A 2,576-nucleotide genomic window follows, 5' to 3' on the forward strand; every position below is an offset into this window, starting at 1 on the left:
CTCAGGCACTGAGGCGGGACGGACTGGGGTGTGGGTGTTTACGTGCGGGTGTGTTTTGCGCGGTTGCTATAGCAGCGGTTATTGTGAGGCCGCGCTCGGGATATGTTTTTGTCTCGCGAGATTTGGACGGGGCGTTATCGGGTCCGCGGGCGCGCGTGCTGCTCCTGGTGCATCCCCGCCGTCGTCACAATTGAGATAAGCTCCGCCCCGTGGCTGAGGCCTTCGGCTCGGTGACCCGTCAGGCCGGGTTTCCCGCCATTCATTTTTCCCGCTCTTTTAAAGGGGCTCCTTGAAGTCTTTTCGTAATTTTAATTATCTGAGGCCGCCGAGATTTTTTAAAATACCCAAAGAATATTCCCCCCTCCCCAATGCTCAATACATCTAGCAGTAACGGCAGGCGAATTCATAATCAAAGCATTAAAAAAAAGTCTTCTGAATGAAGAAATAAACGGTACTCATCAACTAAAGAAAACTCCAGGAAAAGCCAATTCAGACGTCAGAATCGTGGCTGTATTAACACAGCTTGCTGACCTTTGGTTTATTTTGCCATGGATTACTGAAATAACAGTTGATTGGTCAACTCTGCAGGGTCTGTGCAGCCAGAGGTCAGCTCAGAACAGATTTGACCCCCTTCATCGGTTGGATGTCCTCAGTAGGCTTCACAGCTGACCTGTGTGACTTTCTCTGCCTCCCACAAGAAACTGGGTCACCTTCAGTGGGCTGCTGGCTGGTTACCTGTGGACTTGATAAGTTTGATTGGATTTGCTTGTCTTCCTCTATGGGCACTCCAGGTGTTTCATCTTCTGGAGGTCCTCTGAAAAACATGGGATCCATGGACAGGGAGAGGCCTCGCCGGCACAATCCAATCCAAGGCAGTTGTCGCCTTCTCAGTCCAAGTGGAGACTCAGTCCTCAACTGAAGTGTGCACCAGAGTCTCAGGAACAACCCCAAGCTTCCTCTGAAACTCAGCAGAGTCAGTAGGCACCTGGCCAGACTGACCAAACGGGTCCAAGTTCCCTCCCACGGATTGTAGCTGTGGAGAACTTCAAGGCAATCAAGGTGTGATCTGACCATGACAAGGGACTGATTTTAACATTCCCTACATCCAGATCACATCACTGCTGCCCAAGACAAAGCCCAGATCTAATGTGTGACCTCCACTGTATGTTGGGCCCTCAGTGATCTGGATCAGGCCCATGGTGGCTAGGAACTCCTAAGCTACCTCTGAGTCTGCATCCAGGCTGGAGAACATCAATGTCAACCAGGCAAGGAAGACCCTATGAAACAAGAGGCTGATCCAGTAGCAGCGATCCCAGATGAACAACCCAGCTTCCCAAACAGGATCTTCTGCATAGTTCCATCTGAAATCCACCAGAATCTCCTGGATGGCTCCACCACCTCTGCCTTGGGGTTGGAGGTCAAAACCTAGATGGGGATATTTCTGAGAAGAGAACCCCTCCTTCCACCCATGTCCAGGCTTGGTATTATATGCCAGCTTGGCCCTGTCATCCATTATTAGGTCCTGTACAAGGGAGGCCTCATTACAGGCCGATCTAGCGTTCACTGAGGATCCAATGATCAGACACTGGGGCTTCAGTGTGGAATCAGTATAAGGCACTGAGACCACTTTCCTGACTCCAGTTGTATCACCCTCTGCCCATCATCACCATGAGGTTATTGCTAGCTCCTTCCCCTATCTCCAGACCAGCTCCCTCCAGTCTTTGCCATCCCTCCCTGTCAGGGTTGGCCCAAGAATGGTCTCGAGTCAGTATATTCCAAACTCCAGTTCTTTGTTGCTTTCACCATACAGACAGAATCTTGCCAGACTAAAGCTATGCTAACTAACCTAAGGGCAAATAATCTGTAAGACTCTAGGGTGGAGCTACTTTGAACTTCCTAATTTTCCCAGCAACAGACTCTGGACTGTGAATTCTTTTATCTGCCTGGGATGTGCTCCTTCCTTCCTAGGAATCAGAGGCAGTGCCTAATTCCACCACACTCCCCCAGGTCAGAAGGGTCAAACACTCAGGACACAACTATCCAACCAACTGGCTGATTTGACTCTCTGGGTTACTTCAGGCCCAACACTCAGCAATCTGTAGTCCCAATCAGCCAGTTACTCCTATACCAACCCCCTAGTTCACACCCACTCTCACCTGGGTGACTGGAGGCATTAACAGCTAATAGTCTGCCCTATGGAAAAGGAATAGGAAGCTCCCACCAACTCCATTCGTTTAGAACAGTCTTTCTCAACGTTTTGACCCTGGAGGAGCCCTTGAAATATTTTCCAGGCCTCAGTGAATCACTGCACATTCAGGCTCAAATATAGGCCAGAGGTTACAAAATTATTATATTTGTTTCATGGATAGGCCTGCATATATGAACTAACAGTGTTCTTAAATTAAAAATAAAGAACGAAACTTGCCTCTTTAATGTGAAGTTGCCTTAATTTGAAATAATTTTTTAAATAAATTGTGATTTCCCAGGGAACCCCTAGTGACCTCTTGTGGAACCCCAGAGTGCCACAGAGCCCTGGTTGAGAAACCCGGAAGTAGAATATTATCACTAAATTAATT

The sequence above is a fragment of the Candoia aspera genome, chromosome 4 (genome assembly GCF_035149785.1).
Source record: "Candoia aspera isolate rCanAsp1 chromosome 4, rCanAsp1.hap2, whole genome shotgun sequence".
Classification (NCBI taxonomy): Eukaryota; Metazoa; Chordata; class Lepidosauria; order Squamata; family Boidae; genus Candoia; species Candoia aspera.